Below are 24,562 nucleotides of genomic sequence, written 5' to 3' on the forward strand. Positions count from 1 at the left end.
CACTACCTATCCTGCCTAGAGCACTCAGGTTTTACTTAAAAATAAATAAATAAAAATAAAAAAAAGAAAGAAAGTGTGAGAGAGAGAGAGCTTTTTTTACTTTTAAACTATAGCCAACTACTTGCTATAATGTAACAAGCAATTGCTACAATTTAGACCACAGAGTGCTACAGCACTTTGACAGTAAGATTTAAAAGATGGTATTGAGATTTGGTCAGCTGATCGCACACCCCACCCACAACACTTTGTGCCCAGGGAAATTACCCCTCTTACTCTGCTGTAGCTATGCTACTGGTGAATGTGTGTGTGCTACAATACATGGGAGTACCCTCACAAGCAAGTAATTAGGCAACACTTTGTATTAGCTATTTAGGAATTAAGAGATAATTGCTCATTACTGATTTGTAAAAGGAAGTGGCCTAAAGAGCTAGAATCAGGAAGTTAGTTTCCTACTTGGAGTATCATCTGAAGGAAGACCCTGTAGTATGAAAGATCAGATAGAGCTAACTTGTGGTAGTATTTGGATCTACTGAAGTCAGTCTAAACTTTAGCAGATTGATGTCTCCCTATTAAAATGCTGCCACTCGAAATGCAGAATGCCGACAAGCTGTAAAAAAGACTGAAAATGTAGGAGAAGACTGAATTTCAAAAACTGCGCTTCTCTTTTAAACTTTTTTTTCAGGGGGGTCCCCTTGCCCCCCACATTCCCTGAATTTATATATAACAACTCTGAGATCACCATACCTCATAGAAAAGGGAATATTCTGAGAAATGGCATCTTGGACTTAGTATACGTAAGTCCAATCATTCATACATTCATTCTCCATATTTTGGTACTCAATCTAATGTGTCCCAGCATTCCAAATGGTTACCAGATTGACACTAGAACAATGAATGTAAAAGGTAAAAAAAAGATCAACACCCTGATGCACATGCTCTGAGGCACAACCTTGCACCATGCAAAATAAATATTTTTTTGCTGTGGGACAAGCACCCCTGCATCCCCCATGTGAGGATCTGCACCTCCAAACCCCTGTTAATTATATATATATACTAAATTCAAAATTGCACATCCCCAGTGAAGGGGAATATACCCTAATCTCGGGTTGTACTATTATCTTGCACACCTGTTGACCATCTGTTTTGTCAACCAAAATGTGTCAACAAAACAGACATCAATATTTGTGAGGTGTCTGATAGTATCAATAGGGGCATAAAGGACTGCTTCTCTGAAAACAGCTAAGGCTTTTCTTTTTTTAACTTTTACTGATGTTACTGTTTGGATAAGCTCTTACCTGACAAGTAGGTGATTAAGTATAAGTATGGTTAAGAGGCTTGCTCAAGGTCACACAGTAGGCAAATATGGGGTGACTCTATAATCATAGACAAAGACAAAATGGCAGAAGTTGCAGCTTCAGAAACTCATTGAGTGTGCTGCAGAGTAGTCTGTAGAACCTTGAGGAAGGGAAGGATACATTGTTGTCAGATGATGCATACCTTGAAAGACCAGGAGGACTGGAAAACATATATACTACAGGAGTGCTGAGGCTAAGCAAGTGCTATCAGCTCATTAGAGTCAGTTGCTGACCCCAAAGCATCCTACAAGGACTAATGGTATGTATTAGACATGGTTGTTAAAAAAAAACAAGACTTTTTGTATGTGTTCACATCAGCAACAAAAGATTTTGTTTATTTTAAATTGTTTTACAGTGTTGTCTTTCTGAATCAGTTGGGAGAGACTTTATTTCATACTTTTAAAGTTTTGTGTCTAAAGGCAGTTCACCTGGTTTAACTATATTGTCTACAAATTGATTTTTCACACAAAGACAACATAATGCACAAACTAAATACTGCTGTTGTATAGGACGTTTAACCCAAACACATTTTACTATACTTAGAGTTTCCTATTTGTCAGTTGAAAGACTGTGAGAGAAATTCCTGTTAATTTGTCTTCTTCACTTGATCTTTATGACCTGCAAGAGAAAAATCTGTCAGGTAGTAAATGAAATTGCCCATTTGTTAAACTGTGGTTGTTTGCTTGTGTGAAACACCAAATGAAGAAAAGCATTCAGCTACCAATGCCTTGGCAGTAGAAAGAGGAAGTGGCAAGTTGGTTTTGTTTTTATGAACTGTTACCTGTTTATATTGTTGCAGAGAAAGAGAGAACAAACAGCTTATGTTATTTTGAGATGTTACCTGTTCGTGCTGCCACGGAAAAATAGAGAGAGAGAGAATTGTTCCTTGATTAGACCTGATGGAAATACTGTTAGCAGTGCCACAACTTTGCTTCTAAAGTGACTTTTGACCAATTTTAATGACTATGGCAAACAGTCTAAGAAACAGAAACAATTTATTTTGTCTTTGCAACTGCCATTTTGTACAGCAAGTATCTTTTTTCTTATTGCCGACAAAATAGTAACCCTTAAATGTTTAAGTCTCCTTGTCACTATTTATGATGGAGTTATTTTGTTTTCCATCAGTAAAATTTTAAGATATTAAATTGGGCAGCCATTTATTGCATCTAATTACTGAAGGATGCAGAGGGCAGTTGAAGCTTTTACATTTGGCCAAATATTTCCACCTGTCTCATTGTATTAATTCTCATAGAATAACCATTGCTGTTGAAGCCCATTGCTACTACCAACAAAGGGACAGTGGTGCTAGTGGTAATGGTGGTGGTAGGCAAATCAAGTAGCCCAACCAAAAGGAGTACTCTGAGAAAACCATTTAATTCTGATAAGGACTTACAAACTTATTTGATCACTTTCAAAATAATTGTCAGTTAGGAAGGTCAGGACTTCCATCATAGGCTCACTTTCACACAGGAGAAGCCCATAAAGCATATATGGATATTCCTACTACTGATTTTTCAGATTTTGATAAGATTAGGAGAAGCCTGTTGCCCAGGCGGGTGTAATTGCTGAGATAAAAGACTATTAAGTTTCATGAGTGGGCTTTTACTGCAGGTAGAAAAGAAAAGGCTCATCTCTGTGAGCTGAAACACATCAAGAAACACACTAAAGTACCTCACACAAAGAAAAATGTTGAAAGACTTAGTCACCTATTGATATGAGTGTGCACTGCCTGTTACTCTCAAGTGGCAGGTGTGACAAGCTGATCCCAGAACTCTGATAACATTGTAACTGTTGTGGAAAAGGTATTATATTATGAATGTCTACATAACAAGACTAACCACAATCTGGTTGGCAAATCTAACCTCAACGTGAAGGATACTTTTTTTCCTATTTTTCTTTCAGATGTGGGAAACAAGGACATATAGCCAAATACTGTATTCAAAGTAGACAAGAGACTCACATTCAGGCAACTAGGGACACTAAATGATAACATGTTTTAAAGGTGTGTGACTGTACTACTACAAGGTTGGGTAAACAGAATTGTCTTATTGTAATAACAGTTGAGCTAAGTGGGCTCAAGGTCAATGGCTAAGAGCAGCATCATCTCAGGGATTCTGCTGGTTGAAACATCCTTTTCTTATTGCAATACAGCTAAGCCAGGTATGCTCAATGACAATGGCTTAGAGCTACAAGAACTCCAGGATTTTGGTAGTATGATCAGACTACTTAAATCTATGTACCTTCATAGGTACAGAGATTCATAGGTAGGTACTAGACTATCGGCCCAAGGTCCTAAGTAATCCTAGCCAACAAGGTCCCCTGTATTATGCCACCCAAGAAAGTTTTCCTGTGCCCCTGTCAAGCAGAGCCACAGAAGTGATCCCCAGGGTGTATTTCCTATTTCCCATCCACTCATTAAGATTTTTCTTGAAGAGTGCTAATGAGGAACTTTGCTTGACATAGATGGGTAGTGATCCCCAGGGTGTATTTCCTATTTCCCATCCACTTATTAAGATTTTTCTTGAAGAGTGCTAATGAGGAACTTTGCTTGACATAGATGGGTAGCTTGTTACAGAGTATAGAATGTCTCTGGGACAGGAATCTATCCCTCCAGCATGTCCTTTTTATTATGGTGACAAGGTTTAGGTCCCTAGAGCATGTAGCTTGGAGGGATTGGGATTTCTTTAGGTGTAGCATGTCCAACAATTCTAGGATTAACATAGCTTTATATGTTAGGCAGATATCTCCACATAGTAGGCGATATGCTACAGAGTAAAGCTTGAGTTTTTTTTAGACGGTCAGTGTAGGGCATCTGTTTGAGTCCAGTAATGCTCTTTGTGAGGTACTTCTGTGGACTTTCCAGCTGCTGCAGATGTCTTGTGAGGTACATTTCAAAAGGGGCATTGTACTCTATAATGGGTCTAATGAGTGCTAAGTAGAGGAGACAATGACCTATTTTTTCCTGGGTGAGAACCCTTTTGTGATGAGGTGTGCCACATAGAAGGATTTCCTGACTACTGTGGCGATGTGATTATCAAAGGAGAGACTACTATCCACCTGGGTCCCAAGGTCTATTATCACATATTTGACATTAAGTAGACTGCTGTTTATGTGGTAGTTCATGGGTACAGAGTTTTTACCAAAGGGGATGACAATGCACCTTTTTGGCACTGAGCTTGAAGCCATGCCTCTGACACCCGGCATCTGTCTCAGTGAGGCCCTTCTGTAGGATGTCCATATCATTTGGGGACTCAAATATGGATCCTAGTTTGCAGTCATCTGCGAAATTCATTAGCCAGATGCCTTCTGTGTTAGCCTGTACTTCAGAGAAGTAGATACCAAACAGGAGAGGTCCCAGGACAGATTTGGAGTCTGCAACTTTTACAGTGTGGGTTCTGTCAGTGAGCCAGTTGGCAACCCATCTTGTGACAGAGGGATTAAACCTAGTGTGAAGGATGCCAGCCTAGCCAGATATGATTTTATACAGTGGCGGCTGGTGACTTCAAATTAAAAGGGGGCTGCAGGAGACAGCTGGATGGGTGGAGCCAATGGGAAGAGGTGTGGCCAACTAGAAAGGGGTAGAGCTATGCTCAAAAACACAACTGGAATTTTAATTAAATACGCTGCCCTGGGTGTCAAACCATCATTACGAGAGCCCAATCAAGACAAAATGAAGTGTAGAAGAAAAACATATTTCAATGCATTGGCTACATGACAGCTTACTTAATATCTAGAAGATGGAAACAAAAAGGTTGTGAGGCATGAAAAAATAAATTACTTTTTTAAATACATTACCGGAATCCTGGTCAAAATCAGTATAAAAAATAACAAGCTTTTCCTTGCACTGCAGTTCTAATTATAACTTATATTCAGCTTTATAAAAGTACCAAGTAACATGCTGAAAGTAGAAATCTTTGTGATACCCCCACTTGTAAAAATGTTTCTTATCCAAAAAAGACCTGCTGCCTGACAACAACTATCTACTTGTTTCATGGGGAAAACATGATCAAAGTAAAAAATGAACAGCAAACAAGAAACAAGCTCAAGATAAATTGCCTAAAGAATTCCTGCACAGGTTATGGACCACACATGGTAGACTGGCATTTTTTTTAGTTTACGGGTAAAGCCTGCAAAGATGACTGAAAATCTCCAACAAATGTAATGAGCTTCTGAAAATACTGTAATCCTGTCCTTTATTACAAATACTGTCATATGCATTTCAATACCTAAGGCTTGTACATTATCTAGTTATGTAAATATTCTCTTCTTGGCAACAACAAAAAGGCTTTCAGTGTTAGTAATTATTTGACAGTATGATTATTAAAGGTTATTTGCATCTTACAATCTCAGACAAGCTTACCTGATGGTCATTAAAGCATTGCTACTTAAACACAAAGCAACAGGGCACTGCGACAGCATGCATTTTCTGAATAATAAGAAGCTTCTGCAAAATCAAGCAGAGATGAAAAGCCACTGTCGTACTTGTGTCTACCTTGGATGGGGGAATACTTTGCACACTTACACTGCATAACTGATGCTTGCCTTGTTTAGACACATCCAGAGACACTACATGGGGGAGTGGGGTGCAATACGTATGTCACAATTTGAAATGTCTCTGGCTGATGGTGATGGCTCTGACACTCATACCTCTCAACCTCAGAGCAAGAAATCTGGGCAAAGCCATACATAGAAGTAGGACACAGGCCCAAAAATAAGGACAATTTTTAAATATTGCTCTTATAAACTTAGAAAGATAATAGAAGAGTAGTAGATCTTGCATTAGTATGAAATCTCTGAAGGGTATGCAATCTGGAACTCAAATGTCTGCCATTATTTTCTAATTTCAATCTTTAATGATTTGCCAATAATTTGGCGGAAAACCACAATTTTATGAAAAACAGACCAAAAATGTGATGCAAAAATATAAAATTGCCACACAATACAGCTGGGAACCTGTCAAAGAAGGGACACCTTTTTAATATTAGTACTGTTAACTTGAGCAGCTGACAAAATAAGAGCATCTACATGCATTTCTGAAATAAAAGTAATCTATAACTCTGATCATTACAGTTATTTATAATTGTAAACCCTCCATGTTTTCTTCCAAAATTGCCATTTTGCGGAGGGGTTATTAGGGGCAGCAACATTTTGAGCCAAAATTGGGGACAGTTGAGAGGTTTGGATATTCCTAATTCCATAAAGCAATTTATTTGCAAGTACCTCTCATCCTCTTAATGCAGGAAATCTGGACAAGGCCAAATAAATATATTGGGGGAACATAAAAATAGTACTAAAAATTGTTCTTGTATAAACTTAAGACAGTTGATAGAATAACAAGTTTTGCTTTAGCATGCATTTTTCTGAAGGTTATAAAGTCTGAAACTCAATGTCTGTCATTATTTAGTGACAACAACAACATTCCTAAATGATTTGCCAGAAAAACCACAAATTTTATGAGGAACAAACCAAAAATAAGAAGCAGAAATCTATTCATTCTGCAAAAATCTGGACAGTTGAGAGGTATAGTTCAGCCAGGGCTGTCTGAGTTTGCTGCCCTTCCCCCTTACAAAATCATGGTTGAATGGAGCATTCCCCTGCAGCCATTCCAATGTCCCATTCCTTGGTTATTTTGCCCCATTTGCCATAAACACTGTAATGTGCATACTGCTTTACTTCTGCAATGATATGGATTTCATTTGAAAGTTTTATTTTGCATTTTACAGCACAGACCCTAATATATATCTACTAAACAAAGCAATGCAATCTCATAATGAAAATAGACTTAGCATTAAAACTTCTCTGCCCTTGAAACTCACATTCATTGAAACAGCATTGAAACCCACATTCAAGGAAAATACATTTTGCCAGTGGCAGATAAAGATTAACTTTGGGCAGTTTTCAAATCATAGGTCCCTTGAACAGGAAACATACACATGCTCTTTGATACACCTTCCTGATTGTATTAAATTATATTCCTTGTACAATACAGTACAGTTGTTAGAGGGCATTTTAAATTTATTGTTTTGAACATTTTTCCAGTAAGCAATGAAACAAAATGCACGCACCAATAATGACAAAACTGCCCAATTCAGAAGATTTCCATCATAAAAGTCTACTCAACCTTCTACAGTCCACCAGTATCAGTAAATATGCACAATCTCTGAAGAAGTAAAAGTCATCTAATTAATGCCACATTAAAGAAATTTGTTATCTAATGAAGAGATTACTGCTAGCAAACAACTTTATATGTCATTGTTTCATCTACAAATAAAGTGCCTATTGCCCTTGAGGAATAAATTGCCTATGTTGCATTAAAAATGATAAGCTAGTAATATTGCAATAGGGAATGGATGTCAAACTGATAACAAGTTCATAGTTACTAAGCATCTTCACCAAAGAGGATTGTAGCATCCATCCCCTTTACAACAGAGTACAGTATCAGCAATGCATCTACCTACTGTGGGAGTAGAACCCACAGACTTCTGCATCAAAAGCAAGTACACTACCTGTTGTGCTATTAACAATGTAAGCAGACTCAGCATAAGCAGCACTAAACTTTTGTTCCCCTGCAGCTCTCAGCTCCTTGTAAAATCTACTCGACACTTAGCTGTATCTCTGAACTTTACAGCACAAGAAATTAAAGAAATCTGGAAAAAGCCAAAATGTATCATGGAGGGGGGGGGGGCAAGCTGAAAAAACAGGGACACATTTTAAACACTGCTTGTATAATGTTGGAAAGTTTCTAGAATAAAATATGTTACCACCATACATTTCCCTGCTAAAGTATTGAACCCTGGACCCTGTGAAAAACAGTCAGAGCAACATACCACTATGCCAAATCATCTATTTTATGAAAGAAAGGAAGACTGAAACTTAAATGGCTACTATTTAGTGAATTCAGTTCACACCATAGCTGTCAACATCTTAGCACAAAACACCTGAACAAAGCCAATAATGGGAGAATACAGCCCCCAAACATATTTAGTGAGTTTGGTTATCACCATAGCTCTCAACCATGGCACAAAAAACCTGGACAAAGCCAGTAATGGGGGAATACAGTCTAAAAATAGGGACAAATATCCAGAGCAAAACCACACAAACACAGGAAGGACATGCAGACTCCACCCCAGCCAAGAATCAAACCAGACAACCTGTAGCAGTTAGGCAACAATGCTACCACTGCACCACTATACTACTATCTGTGTTAAGTAACAAAAATACAGAAACCACAGATTTTATGAGGAACAGAACAGAACAAATATGAGGCAAAAATCTGCAAATGTCTTACAAATGGTGGTGGGTAGGGAATTCAGGCTCTTGTCACTTGGGCCCAAGATACAGGGCTCAAGCCTTATTCTCTACCCACCACCATGTAGTAACTGGGGCGTTTCACACACACACACTCTTACATGTGTTTACTTGTCTCTAAAACTTTCCAGTGCTTTATAATTGAGTCAGTCTTGTCTAGATCTCACAGAATTGATTTAGAGATAATGGCTGTTTTCAACACTATGACCCTTCTGTTTATTTTACAGCCTCCATTTCAGCTTCAAATAGAATTGTATTTCTAATTTAGCCCCCTCCTTCACCTTTCCCACATGCTTTACTTTTCTTTCTCTGTGATCCATCTGCAGACCAAAGTTGTGTCTCCTCTCTAGAGAAAGCAGTAATGATTGTAATCACAAGCAACCAAAACTTGGCCTACATTTCACATTCCAGGATCCATCTTTTGCTCACAGTGGTAGTGAATGCTGATACTTGGAGAAGACAGGGCAGTTTATACAAAGTCAGACAAATCAAAAGTGGAAAATAAATTAAATTCTCAGATGGCTGATGGAATCTATGCTAAGCATTTTATGAAAGTTGAAACATGACTTTATGTTCAAGTTATGGGATCTGTGCAGTCAACAGTTTTGGTGCTATGCTGAGAAGAGGAGAAAGAACAGTATATTAAGGGCAATATATAAATTAGAAAGAAGTTAAGAGGCTAGCCATATATTTTTATATATATATATATATATATATATATATATATATATATATATATATATAAATACACACACACACACACACACACACACACACTACTACCTGTTAAGTCAGTCCAATCACCAAACACCATTCCTGCAGCAGCACCCTCCATAAGTCCGATCACCTCTGTTCCTACAGCACCTCCATAATGCTCCTGCTCAGTCCAAAACGCTGTTCCCGCAGCCAGCCTGATCACCTCCATAATGGCCTGCAGCCTGCCTGATCACCTCCAATAATGGCCTGCACATGCTGCTGCAGCCAGCCCGATCACCTCCATACGTTCCCTGATCACCTCCAATAATGGCCCGCGCAAGCTTCTCCCGTGAGACGTGAGCCTGGTCGACGTGAGTAGGCTGGAGTTTCCGGCCTGCGGGGGATGCAGTCCGGTGACTTTCCGGTCTGTGTAGTCATCACCGCACAGACCTCTGGGCTGGAAGGGCAGAGTTTTCTGCCTTCCCTATCCGGACTGCTTAACAGAGCAGTCTGTAGTAGGAATGCATGCGTGTGAGTTCTGGTTTGCCTAACATAGCAGTCAGGACCTAAGCATGCATGCGCGGAGTCCGAGATTTTTTTTATTGTTTTAATTATTTTTATTTTAATTATTTTTATTTTGTTTATGGGGGGAATTATTCATTTTCACAGGTGGGGGGGCTGCAGTCCTGCAGTCCTATAGCACTGTCATTTGTAAATATGAATGTTGAATTACAGGCTTGTTTTCTTAAATGATAGAATATTCTGTGAAATGTTGAACTCAAAACAGTGTAGTAACATTGCTCTCTGCAGTAAAGAAAACTAAGTCAAGCATTTGTTGTCTGTCCTTTGAAACAGAAATTATTCCATGACTGTCTTTGATGTTTACAATTCGGCTCTGGCCGGGCTAGATGAAGGCTTCCTGCCTATTGTTTTAAGGCCAAAGTTAATGACCAGAATTTACATGTGAAATGTTCTTTATTGCTCTTGTTTCTGCCTAGGTGTAAAAGAATGTAAATGCAGTTTGTGTCAGCCTGGGAACACCAGGAAAGTGTAAAAAGATGATGTAATGGGAATCAGGACTACAATAGCAATTTAAACAGAGAGAATCAGAAGGCATTAAGCATTTTTGTCTTGAGCATCCAACTCACAGCACTGTCTTGCTCATATGTAAGTTATCTTAGACTTGTATTTTCTTTTATAAATAGCTAGGCACTAAAAAGATTAGACTAAGTGTTTTTCTGTGATGTCAGAACTTTACTACTGTGTTATGTTAAGTATTTCTCTGTGATCTCTGAACTCTTGACTAGCACTGTGTAGTAGAAAGTATTGTCTTGTGTTTTTAATTATTTATTATTAAATATTTTTAAACCCTTTTTAACTGTGGCTGTTTTGTGTAGAGATAAGTTAAGATCTTAAAAATACTTGCATGCCTTTGGTAAAACTGTACAAAGCAACTCTAACAGCTTTAGCCCAGGGCTATACTACCAATTGGATAATAATATTGCACAGTAATAATTGGATACCCTTTTAAGGGCCTTTGAGTAGCTGATAAGTATTAGTGTGTGGTGGCAAGTGGAACTACTGTATAGTCTGGGAGAAAGGGGCACAGCTGGTGAAACTGTGCCAGCCTTCCCCAGGAGTGTCTGTGTGTTTGTATAAACTCTTATCTCAAAGTGCATGTGTGTGTCAGATACTTGGGCAGGGACATGAAACACTGGTTGGACAGAGAGGGTGCTAGAGGTTTTAGCTTGCACACTAAGCCGAGATCTGGACCCTATAGCTGTGCCAGTGTGGAGTCTTACTGGGGACCTGGAAACCAAGGGAGTGACCAGCCCTGGACTAACTGTGATCTCTGTGTGTTCTTAAGGGAAATTGCACTTTACTGTGTGTATTTGTTATCCTTTCCTCATATATGATATGCCCTCTCTGGTGTTAGTGGTGAGGACTGAGGCTCCTTGATTGCTGTGTCAGGGCACTGGTGTCACATATTAATTGTTTGGCAGTGGTGGGATATCCACACCACATATTAATTGGTTGGCAAATACTAATTGGCTTGTAGTGGTGTGGGTAGAGTGAATCCCTGTAGCTTGTGTACAGTAAGCTTTGAAGGTGTTTTGTACTCTAAAACAGCCACGCAGTGAATACTCAGAGTTCACATCACAATTGTATTTCTTTTGCTAGCTTAGTTAGGGTGAGCAGGCAGCATGTCAGCAATGGAGTATGGGAAGCTGACAAGGAGCCAGATGACAGAGATGTGCTAGGCTAGGGGACTGGTGCATGGAAACTTAACTAAGGCAGTCCTGATTGCAGCCTTGGTTACAGCTACATCAGAAAACAGCAACCAGGAGGACAATCAGACTGGCAGTGGAGATATAATACCCTCAGAGAATGGACAGCTCAACCTTTCTGCAGTGGACTTAAAAATCCAGCTGGAGCTAAAGAGACTTGAGTTGGAGACCAGGCATGTGGAATTAGAAGCAGCTGAGAGACTGATGCATCTAGAGAGTGAGGAGAATGAGAAACTGCTACACCTAGAAGCTGAGGATGAGAAGTAGATGCTGACCGTTTGCCAGAATCATGGAGGTAATGGGGAAGGGAGTAAATGGACCACAGAAGCACAAACGTCAGTAAACTTCTTCTGCAGTTTAAAGATGGGGATAATTTTGATAGTTTCATTCATATGTTTGAACGGGTATGTAAACAGTATGAAGCTGACCAAGGGCTCTGGGTATGGTTCCTGACCCCCTTACTCCATGGTAAAGCTGTAACTGTATTATCTAAAATGTCTGATGTTGCATATTTTGATTATACTGCTGTAAAAATTGTCTATTAGAGTTTTTTAAGTTAACACCTGAAACGTATAGGAAAAAGTTTTGTGAGCATAGACACAAGGCACATGAAAGTGTGTGTGTGAATATGTTGCTGAATTGAGCACTTATTTCCATAGGTGGGTGAGTGGATGTCAGGTCACCACTTTTGAAGGGCTGGCAGACCTTTTGGTGAGGGAGCAAGCCCTTAGCACTTTGCCTGAGGACGTGAGGATCTGATTAGATGATAGACAATGTGCTACTTCAGATGATTTGGGGAAGAAAATAGACCTATACATGGCAAGTAGGGCAACCCTGCCAGGAAGGGGACCCCCAGAACTGCTCATGCATCAGAAGGAACCCATGGTGGGCAGCACAGACTGCCCCAACAGAATCTGCCCATAGCAGGGGAAGCCACTAGTCCAGGTACATGTCAAGAAGCTAGGGTTAAATGTTTTGAATGCAAACAATGGGGCCATGTGACATACAGGTGCCCATGGAGGAAAGGTGGGGAACAAAAAGTGAGAGAGTCAGTAAGTGGGGAAGACAAAATGCCAATAGTGGGTTGTCTTGAGACAACAGGAAAACTAAACTACCATCCAGCAGATGTCCTGAGAGGGAAGGATTTGGATGAGTCAGTACCATATGCTTATGCAGTTACACACAGTCAGCCTAGGAGACAAGCATGTGGGTCTGGTAGCCTGGGGAAGACCGAGACAGACTGCATGCTTGCAGCCAGGACTGGTGAGGTGGTTACTTCAGGAAGGGAGCTACCCTGTAGCAGAGAGACTGAAGGTGAGCCACAGTTGCTTTGGGGTACTGATGGTCCCTTGGACAGAGTGACTGCAAAGGTAGAGGTGAGTAGTAGTACCCAGGCTGACAGTGAGGCACCACTTTCAAAGAATGCCCAACCTCCTGTGGAAGGGGAGCTGGGAAGGGTTACAAGGAGAGAGTTGAGACAGGCTCAGCTCTCATACCCTACATTGCAAGGCCTGAGGCAGGTAGCTAGGGAGGCACCTGATTTTATAGGAAAGGGGGATCTGTATACTGGGACAAAAAGTTACTATACAGACAGTGGACCCCTGAGGGAGGACTAGAATGTGAGAGAGTACAGCAGTTGGTAGTGCCTAGAGCCTACCATCTGGTGCTTCTAGCCATAGCCCATAATATTCCCTTTGCAGGTCATATGGGTATAAAACATACAAAGAGGCGTATTATGCAGAACTTCTTTTGGCCTGGAATTTTCAGAGATGTAACAGGGTACTGCAGGACCTGTGAGCAGTGCCAAAAGGTAGGCAAGGCAGGAGACAAGGTGAGAGCTCCTTTGATACCTTTGCCTGTGATTGATGAGCCATTTCAGAGGGTAGCTATGGATAATACGAGCCTATTGTGGGTCCTCTGAATACCCCAAGTTCCACAGGGGAAAAGTATATCCTTGTGATAGTGGATTATGCTACATGATAGCCTGAGGCAGTGGCTTTGTCCTCCTTTGAGGTAGAGAAGGTGAAAAATGCTTTGTTAGAGATTTTCAGCAGGGTAGGTTTCTCAAAAGAAATACTGACTGACCGAGGTGCCAATTTCATGTCAGACCTCCTGGCCTGTCTGTGGAAGTCATGCATGGTGAAGCACATGATGAACACCACCTACCATCCCCAGACTAATGGTCTTGTTGAGAGGATAAACTCTCCAATCAAGTCCATGCTACAGGCATTTGCAGATCAGTTTAGGAGGGAGTGGGACAAATATTTGCACCATCTGTTGTTTGCTTACAGAAAGGTTCCCCAGGAATACACAGGTTTTTCACCCTTTTAGTTGCTGTAAGGGCATAGGGTGAGGGGACCTCTAGATTTAATTAGAGATGAGTGGGAAGGTGAGTGCGAGTCTCACAAGGAGTCTTTTGTGGCATACGTCCTAAACCTCAGGACAAGGCTCAGGGAACTCATGGGCTTGGCCCAGGAGAACCGGGCAGAAGCCCAACAACAGAAAAATGGTGTGGTATGACAGGAATGCTCGAGCTAGAGAGTATGCTGTGGGGCAGCAGGTAATGGTTCTCATTCCTGTCAGACACAACAAGCTGCAAGCAGCTTGGAAGCAACCCTACAAGGTGGTAAGAAAGGTAAGTGATGTTAACTACATGGTGGAACTCCTAGGCAGAAGGCAGGGGCACAAATTGTACATGTTAATATGATGAAACCTTACCATGAGAGGGAGGCCCTTGTGCAGAGAATTTGCAGTGGATTGCAGGAGGAATCTGGGGGAGATCTGGGGACTGATCTCCTCAGTGAGTCTCAGGCTGACACCTCAGCGGAAGGAGTAGCAATGTCCCAGCAGCTATCTCCTACCGAGGTTCAAGAAATCCAAGCAGTGTTGCAGAAATTTGGGGATATGTTCACTGGGAAACTAGGGTGCAACCACCTGGTGCAGCACCAGGTGGATACTGGACCCAAAGGCCTATTAGGCAGGCCCTTTAGAGAGTGCCTGAGAGAGTCAAATAGACTCTGAGGGAGGAGGTACAGGAGATGTTGGAACTAGGGGTGATTCAGGAGTCCAACAGTCCCTGGGCCTCCCCAGTGGTGTTGGTGCCAAAGAAGGATGGCAACAGCAGGTTCTGTATGGATTACAGGGAATTAGTCACACAGAGTCAAATGCTTACCCCATGCCTAGGACAGATGAGACCCTAGAGCAGCTAGGTGGGCTTAGTATCTTACAACCACTGATCTTACCAAGGGTTGCTGGCAGGTGCCCTTGACTCCCAGTGCTAGAGAGAAATCAGCCTTTGTGACTTCTTTTGACTTGTATGAGTTCACAAAGATGCCCTTTGGGATGAAGAATGCCCCAGCAACTTTCCAGAGGTTGGTAGATTGTATTCTAGCAGGAGCAGGAGGGTTTGCCCTTGCTTACCTAGATGATATTGCCATCTACAGCCATTCCTGGCCAGATCACCTTCAGCATGTCAGGGAGGTGCTGGGCAGACTATGGAGGGCAGGGTTGACCATTAAGCCAAGCAAATGTCAGGTGGGTATGGTGGAGGTCTCCTACCTAGGACATAGAGTGGGGAGTGATAAGATAAGACCAGAACCTGCCAAAGTGGAAGCCATTCAGGCATGGTCTGCACCTGTTACTAAAAAGCAGATGAGGGCATTTGTAGGGACAGCAGGGTACTACAGAAAGTTCATCCTCTATTATAGTCCCAGGAACACCAAGCAAAGATCACCACGATGTAAGGATACAAAACTGATTGTTTTATTAAAAATAACAAGCGCTTTCGCATATGGACTGTATGCTTCTTCAGGTTACAATAACTAGTAAAAAGCCAAAGGCTTATATAGCAAAAAACATTCCTTAATTTCCCGCTTTTTCTTTCATTCAATTAAATAATCAAACAATAATGCACTTAGCATTAATTCATTGCATTCAAATCTTACTTAAAAACTTCTGTTTTGAGCTTAAGTTAGAGTCATTTAAAAGATAAAGCTATAGCTCACTCCTAAGAAACACAAGTATGGATTTATAATAGTTTTGACAATAATGATAAGTTCACATTTTAACTTAAAATATCAAAGCACAACAAAAACAAGCTAAACAAAGCAAAGCAAAGCCTGATACACAGTACATTGAACTATATGCTTTTAGCTATAAACATTTTTAAAATGATCAACTAAAACATATCTAGTTTTTAGCAACGTGTGTCTAGCTATGCTATAATTCATCAATTGTTCAAAACAATATCAATTCTTAGATGAGCATATATAGATTCATAAAATATATTAAAATATATAAAAATACATGAATGTCAACTACAGAAGGAAATAAATATATAAATATGCATATGTTAACATATATATATATATATATGCATATCAGAAAACATGTAGATATATATACTCTGACCATTAACATTATATTATGTTATATGATTAACTAATAATGAATAATATATACATATACAAATGATGACACTTAAAGTCACTAACATTTGAAATATGTAGTATATAAAATAATAATGTCTGAATGGTCTTAAGTACCAACATAAATTGATAGCTTATATTTGATATTAATGTAATCTCTATTAGAAACATAATGCTTATAAGTAAGAAATTCATCATATGTCAAAACATCCAATTAATAGTCACATCAATTCACATCTAAAAGAAGAACAAGGAAAAAGGGAAAGAAGGGAAGGGAAGGATGAAAGAAAAGAAAAAAAGGAAGGCAGGGGAAGGGAAGGGGAATAGGGGGATTGTGGGGAGGGACAGGAGAGAAGGGAAGGGAAAAAAGGGGGAAAGAGGAGTGGAGCGAGAGAGGGAAAAAAGGGAAAGGAGGGAAGGGGAAGAAATTGTGATAGGGGGAAAGAAAGAGAAGTAGGAATGAAAGAAACAGATGTGATAGCTATAGTGATCAGGTAGTGACAAGGCTATCTCGAAGCTAGTACGGATTTTAAACTAACAATACTATTTAACCCAGGAAATATGTGCGCTCTTAATCTCAGGATCCATTCAAGTTCTATATTCTCTAGATGTGTCATGGTATCTCCTCCTATTTTCAACCTTCTAACAACTTGTACTACACGAAAGTAAAACCCATGATTAGGGTAATCTTTGACATGTTTTGCTAGAACATTTGTCAGAACCGCTTTCCTAATTTCATAGGTATGATTGTAGATACGTTTCTTTAATTCCCTCGTGGTTAAACCTACGTAATATGCCTGGCATTTATCACATGTAGCCAGGTATATAACGTTAGAGGTATTACAATTGGCTTGTACATTAAAATAGTAATCCTGGTTAAGTCCTGGTATATAAAAATGTGTATCTGTAATAATATGCTTACACATATTGCAGCTATTGCAAGGTAGAGTCCCTAAGTCAGATGTTCTACTAGATGTATTTCCCTTGATATATCTGTCATTGCACAAAAGTCTCTTTAACTTTTTGCTATTCTTGTAGCAAAAACTAGGGGTACTGCCTACAATTCTCTTTATGTCTTGATTAACTGCTAGAATATTCCAATTCCTTTTTATAATCTGGGTAATACTATGATTGTCATTGGTGTATCTGGTAACAAAAGGAACCTGTGTCCTATAACCAAGACATCCAGGTAGATATTGTAATGGGCTATGTTCTGTATCTTCCATTTCATTTCTTTCATATAATTTATGCTTGAAGGTGTAATTACTTTGAATATGTAAACCTTCAATAGGTTGTGGAATAGCTTTAATAATTCCATCTACTAAACTAGTAGGATATCCTCTCATCAAAAATAGTTCCCTCAGATTTAAAATTTCTTGGTTCTTTTGAGTTTCATTGCTACTTAGCCTACAGACTCTCAGATATTGACTTTTAACTATGTTTGCAAAAATGTGTCTGGGGTGCATACTACTGTATTGAAGGATAGCATTCTTCCAGCATTCCTTCCTGTATATCTTAGTGGTTATAGTAGAATCTAAATTGATGGAAATGGTCACATCCAGAAAATTTATTGTATCATTAGAATATTCTAGGGTAAACCTCAGATAATCTGTGGTAGATTCTAAGTATGTCCGAAATTCCTCTAGGGAATCACTATCACCTCTCCAAAGCACAAGAATATCATCTACAAAGCACCTGTACAGCACTATGTTTGCTTGATATTTACTGTTGAAAGCATGATGATATTCCCAATTGTGCATGACCAGATTTGCATATGAATCAGCGCAGGGGGTGCCCATAGCAACCCCCCACACTTGTTTATAGTACCATAGCTGCCCTCCTCACAGACCTGACAATGAAGAACATGCCAGATAAGGTAATGTGAACCCCAGCATGTGAACAGGCATTCCAGAGGCTTAAAGAAGCTCTGGGAGGAGCCCCCCCCTGTGTTAGCTAGTCCAGATTACAGCAAATAATTTGTTGTGCAGGTGGATGCTTCAAACCATGGGGTGGGGGTTATAATTAGCCAGATTTCTTCAGAGGGAGAAGAGCACCCAGTGGTTTATCTCAGTCGTAGGCTCCATCCCAGGGAGGAATGCTATGTAGCTGTATAAAAGGAATCTGTAGCCATAGTGCGGGCACTGCAGAAACTTCAGCATTATCTGTATGGAAGGAAATTTACTGTTATGACAGATCACAGCCCCCTAACATGGTTAAACAGAGCCAGCCAGCAAAATGTCAAGTTGCTAAGATGGAGCCTAGGGTTGCAAGCATATGATATGTCAGTGCCGCACCGCAGTGGGAGTAGCAATGCCAATGCAGATGGGCTCTCAAGACAGGGAATGGGGTAAGTACACACAAATAGACCTAAACTTCTCAAGCAGCGTTTCTCAAGGGTCACTTGAAAAACTAGCTTCAGTTCTCCAGGGAGGGGAGAAATGTGAAGGTTGCCAGCCTAGCCAGATTGGATTTTATACATAATTCTGTCATTGCAAATATGAATGTTGAATTAGAGGCTTGTTCTCTTAAATGAAAGAATATGCTGTGAAATGTTGAACTCAAAACAATGTAGCAACATTGCCCTTTGCTGTAAAGAAAGCTAAGCCAAGCATTTCATGTCTCTCCTTTGAAATTGAAATTATTTCGACTGTCTTTGATGTTTACAATTCGGCTCCGGCCAGGCTAGATGAAGGCTTCCTGTCTATTGTTTAAGGCTAAAGTTAATGACCAGAATTTACATGTGGAATGTCCTTTATTGCTCTGGTTTCTGTCTAGGTATAAAAGAATGTAAATGCAGTTCTGTCAGCCTGGGAACACCAGGAAAGTGTAAAAATTGATGTAATGGGAATCAGGACTGCAATAGCAATTTAAACAGAAAATATCAGAAGGCATTAAGCATTCTTGTCTTGAACATCCAGCTCACAGCACTGTCTTGGTCATATGTAAGTTATCTTAGACTTGTTTTTTCTTTTAGAAATAGCTAGGAACTAGAAAGCTTAGACTAAGTTTTTTTCTGTAATGTCAGAACTACTATGTTATTTTAAGTATTTCTCTGTGATCTCTGAACTCTTGACTAGCACTGTGTAGTAGAATGTATTGTCTTTGTGTTTTTAATTATTTATTATTAAATATTTTTAAACCCTTTTTAACTGTGGCTGTTTTGTGTAGAAATAAGCTCTTAAGAGTACATGCATGTTTTTGGTAAAACTGTACAAAGCCACTCGAATAGCTTTAGCCCAGGGCAATATTACCAATTGTATAATAATATTTCACTGTAATAATTGGACACCCTTTTAAGGGCCTTTGAGTAGCTGATAAGTATTAGTGGGGGGTGGCAAGTTGAACTACCATATAGTCTGGGAGTAAGGGGCAGAGCTGGAGAAACTGTGCCAGCCTTCCCTAGGAGAGTCTGTGTGGTAGTATAAACTCTTATCTCAAAGTGCGTGTGTGTGTGTGTGTGTGTGTGTGTGTGTGTGTGTGTGTGTTTGTGTGTGTGTGTGTGTCAGCTACTTGGGCAGGGACATGAAGCACTGGTTGGACAGAGAGGGTGCTAGAGGTTTTAGCTTGCCCACTAAGTTGAGATCTGGACCCTATAGCTGTGCCAGTGTGGAGTCTTATTGGGGACCTGGAGAGCAAGGGAGTGACCAGCCCCGGACTGACTGTGATCTCTGTGTGCTCTTAAGGGAAATTGCACTTTATTGTGTGTATTTGTTATCCTTTTCTCATATATGAGATGCTTTCTCTGGTGTTAGTGGTGAGGATTGAGGTTCCTTGATTGCTGGGCCAGGGCATGGGTGTCAGACCTAGTTTAGCTATAATTCCAGAATGGGGGATGGTGTTGGAAGCCTTGGCGAGGTCAAGATAGGCTGTTTGAACCACCTTATCCTCGTCTACGGCTTTGGTGACTGCCTTAATGAAGTCAATCAGGTTCAGAAGGCATGATCTGCTTTTTACAAAACCGAACTGGGTGGGGTCCAGAGTTTGGAGGTTACCAATATCTTTGTTTATGAGTTCCATGATGATACATTCCATGGCCTTGTCGACCAGGCTCATCAGGCTAATAGGACTATAGTTCCCAGGATCAGTGGCGGCTCCCCCTTTGTGGAGTGGGATAACTGTTGCTGTGTGTCATTCTGTGGGCACAAAGCCTGACATGAGACTATGATTGAACATGGTGCTTTGGTGGGCAGCCAGTTTGTTCTGAAGTTTATGTAAAACACAGCCTGGGATGTTGTCCGGTCCCATGGATGCTGTGTTTTTGGTTTTAGAGAATGCAACTTTTACCTGCATAGATGTGATTACAGGGACTCTGCATTCTTCCTGTATAGTTATGGGTCCTTTAGGGGGTGAGAGCAGGGTAAAGTTAGCACTGAACCTATCTGCCAGGATGTTGGCAATATCAGTTGGTTCTGTAATTTTCATGCCATTGTGCTGTAACTCAGTGCAGATCTGGGTATTGCCATTTTGATTCTTGACATAGCTATAGAATGCTTTGTGGCTGCCCTTAGAATCAGTGGTGATTTTATTTTCATAGCTAGCTTTGGAGGATCTTATAAGGGATCTCATCTTCTTACTGAGGCTGACCAGCGAGCTCCTCCACTCATGGGATTTTACTCTATTTTGCAACAGTTTCTTCCTTCTGTTGTAGAGTTTGTTTATGGCAGGGGACCACCAGATTGGCTTACTTTTTTTGGAGGATAGCATCTTGGTTCTGTTTGGGATAACACAATCCAAACACTTGTGTAAGTGCTTATAGAGTGCATTTGTGTATGATTCAGCAGTCGTAACTGTATTGTCCATCTGCATGGGTGTCATGAAGTTAGCCACTTCTGTCTTAAGAAGCATGAAGTTGGCTTTGGATAAATTTTTTACCGTGGTTTCCTTAATGGTGGGTGGGGGCGGGATGCTGATATCTAGGGTGATTACCATATGGTTTGATCTGACCAATGAGGAGTTGACTTTAGGTGTCGAACACTGGTCACATATGTTGGTAAAGACTAGGCCTATTGCCTCTGGTGGGGGTGTGGATAAGTTGATCCAGGGCATTGGAATTTATGAATTCAAAAAAGAGTTGCATGAAGGAATTGGTACATGAGTAGTTTTCCCACTTAATAGTGGGGTAGTTGAAATTACCCATTATTAGGATGTTTGGTTGAACCCTAACATTTTCCAGTATATCAGGAGAAGAGGATTTGGAATCCTGGGGCATGGTGGGGGATCTGTAGCAAGCTACAATTTGGATTGCAGTTTTTTCCCAGAGTTAGTTGCACTTGGATAACCTTGGATGCATTATGCTGCCCAACTAGCCTGGAGGTGTGGATATCCTTAATGAATATGGACACACCTCCACCTTTGGTGTTCTGGTCCAGGTTAGATGTCCGAAAAGTGTGGTATGAGTTATAGCCTGGTAATGTAGGGGTGCTCTCTAGATCCTTGAACCAGGTCTCAGTCACTGCACAGATATTGATGTCCTCCATTTTAAGGAGTGCCTCGATTGAGTGCATTTTGAAATTTAGACGTCTAGAATTGAGTAGCATTACCCTCCATTTTTGCTTGCCTGTTCCTGTTACAGCGGTGAGTGTGTCATTTGAACCTTGACTCAAAAGGCACTATAGGGGCAGCAAGACCCTTAGCCAGTATCCGGAATACAAGGGGCGACAGGTGCAGGCCATCTCTAGCAGAGTATCATGGACTGTCGACCATGTCGTCCCAGGCAGATAGATACTGGATCCCCTTACAATGACACCAGAAGCTTAGCAGATTGTTGAAGTCAATCATTTTGTCCTTGATAGAAGGAAGGCCCTCCTTCCAGAACCACAGAAGTTATTTGAATTCAGTGTGAAGGAAGACACTAACCAAGCACCTAAGTTGAGATACCTACCAGTTTTGTAATAGTATCACATTCCTAGGTAATTATATGAAAAGGCTACATTCACTTTAAAGTATGGAGGGAATGGGAAAGGAAAAAATTACCAGGATATTGTAAAGGTCTCACCTACTGATTGAAGGGAAACTACCAGTCCTAAAGAAGGACTGTTCAGTGGAAAAAGTACACTTCAGAGTAACAGTAGGCAAATCATGGAGCACTGCAACATGGAAATGCCACCAAGGAAGAATAATGCTAAGGGAGAAATGGAAATCCAAGAAAGAAAACGGGTATAATGCAGCAAAAACTTGAAATAGTAAAAGAGGTAAGGGAGACAGGAGAAAATGAAGGGATCTGTGAAAGGAGGACAAAGGTGGCTATCCAAGAAGATGATGTATGTAAATCTTGATTAACCCTACAAACAGATATAGAGATAAGTCAGGGGAACACTGGACCAAATTATACTTATTTGAGGAATAGTGGGATGTCATAGCTCCTGCATTAGTGGGAGAGGAAAACAGACCATTCACCTTCAGAGATACTAGGGAGGAAGGACTTGCTCTGTGGGAACTTTCAACTACATGAAGGAAATTCAAAAAGGCTGAATGAAAAAATGAGACTGTATAGCAAGCACGTGATAGTATTACTTGGGTATAGTGAATATACTTTCCTGGAAGCCTCTTTCCTACCTATATTCTGAAATGCAGAATGACCGACTACACTGAATAGCAAAATATAGCAACAGAAGGGAAGGAGCTGCTTATCACTTGTTGATCCCTGGCCATTTGGACTCATGGTAATGAAGATGGACCACAGCTATATTTTTGGCAGCCACCTGGGTAAGGATGAAACCAAAATCCAGATATTTGTGTGCTTTTGTTGGCTGTGACTAAGGAAGGATATTTTCTATAGGGTTCGTATATACCAGTGAACATATGAGCCTATTAAAGTGGCGATATTCATTCTACAGTCCTGTGGCAGAGCTAGCCACACACCAGCAAGAACATTTGCTCTTGGTGATGGTCACTGCTGATGTAACACCTCAACCCAATGTACAAAATAGGAAAAGGGTGGTTGATGCTAATGACAATTCACAAAATAATTGGGGGTTGGTATAAATGATTGGGGGGTTGGTATAATAGTTAAGATGTTTGTCTCACAGCCACAAGGTACAGAGCTTGATTCTCACCTTTAGGCTTAGAATGGCCTATTACGAAAGCTAGCTTAGTAACTAGCTATAAAACCATAAAACCATGTTATAGCCCTCAATTGTCTTCTGTTTACTAGACAGATGTTTCTTCTACACAAAGACCTTTAAAATCTGATAGCTTTCTCCTTAGGAAGTGATACAGTATGCTGTAGTAAACATTCAAAGGATTCTTTTCATAATGTGCCAGTGTGGATACAAGTTCCAGTCAGGGAGCATTCCATACCTCTCAACTGTACAGATTTTCACAGAATGTCCAGATTTTTGCCTCATATTTTTGGTCCGTTTTCCATAAAATTGTGGTTTTCTGGCAAATTATTGGCAAATCATTAAAGACTGAAGTTAGAAAATAATGACAGACATTTGAGTTTCAGACTTCATACCCTTCAAAAAACTCATGCTAATGCAAAACCTGTTATTCTATCAACTTTCTAAGTTTGTAAGAGTAATATTTAAAAATTGTCCCTATTTTGGGGCCTTTGTCCCACTTTTATATATGGCTTTGTCTAGATTTCTTGTCCTAAGAGGTTGACAGGTATGCTGTTCTCCTGCATTTGTGAGTAAATTGTATATAAATGCAAATACAAAGACACACACACACACACACACACACACATTTATTTGAGATGGATGAATATGATCAACACAGCATCTAAAATGACAGGATTATGATCAGGTCCCCATCATAGATGATTATGATCTTTCCACCCGTCATAACCAGCTTATTTTGTTGTTGAGACATGGATGCTAAGAAATTCACCTTGAAAGCAAGTTTGAAAGGCAAATCTTGGCATCCATATTTAAAATACATAATGGGTTATGATCGGAGATCAACTCATAATTCTTTGTAGTACATTTAGCGTTATCTGCTTCTTGTATTACTAGTTACAAAAAATAAATGCTAACTGTTTTTCCAGCTTTGAAAACAGTAAAGCACTTAGTGAGCATTGGCAAGAAGGGAGAAACACACTCTCTTATGCTACAGAAAGTCAAGGACACATTACCGGCAGACAGCAGGCAGAAACAAACCTGTTTTTAATTCTACCACTGTTGTTTGCTGGTCAACACTGCCAGATTTTACTGCCTAGCCCAATACCAATTCTTAACAAGTGAAGCAGAGGGTCTTCACAATAGTTAAAATTGGATCTCACACTTGAAAAATGCTTAGCTGATTTGTCTTTTTCTAGACATTGGTTCATAAGTACCACAATCCATGCTCTGGAAATTTGCTAAGAATCTCAGTCATGGATGATGATAAATTCTCCTTGTAAATGGGGCTAAGAAAAGCTTTGGAGGTGACTGAATCCATATTGAGAAGACATGTATCAACTGTGTTATGATTGGAGAAACTTGATAATAATTCTTTGTAGTACATGGAGTTGCTCCAATGTACTTCAGTTACAGAAAAATAACTG

This window comes from Protopterus annectens, chromosome 3.part0 (genome assembly GCF_019279795.1).
Source record: "Protopterus annectens isolate FY-2018-M chromosome 3.part0, PAN1.0, whole genome shotgun sequence".
Taxonomy (NCBI): Eukaryota; Metazoa; Chordata; order Ceratodontiformes; family Protopteridae; genus Protopterus; species Protopterus annectens.